Raw genomic sequence first — 378 nt, forward strand, 5'->3', positions numbered from 1 at the left:
ATCCTGAGGTTGCGGGTTCGAGTCCCGTCGGTGGTTAATCTGGCTGCCTCGAGATTGAGAACGTAGATTATATGCTCGAGCCGGCCTGTGAACACTTAAAGGTGTTCATGATGTGCGTCTGCCGGGGATCGAACCCCTGTCGCCGCGATGACAACGGACCATTCTACCACGGACCATTCTATCACTACACCGCAAACGCTGAAGATGCAACCATGGGAGGCCTGTGGTGCAGGGAGTAAAATCTCACGGGTGAAAGCCGTGTATCCTTACCACCTCGACTACAGTGGACAACGCGCACTCGGACGTCATTGGTCCCGGTCAGCCCTGTCGACAGTTCGACGCTTGGCGTTGGAAGCGTATGCGGGTGTACCGAATGGG

Source organism: Gregarina niphandrodes, assembly GCF_000223845.1.
Source record: "Gregarina niphandrodes unplaced genomic scaffold scaffold00117, whole genome shotgun sequence".
NCBI lineage: Eukaryota > Apicomplexa > Conoidasida > Eugregarinorida > Gregarinidae > Gregarina > Gregarina niphandrodes.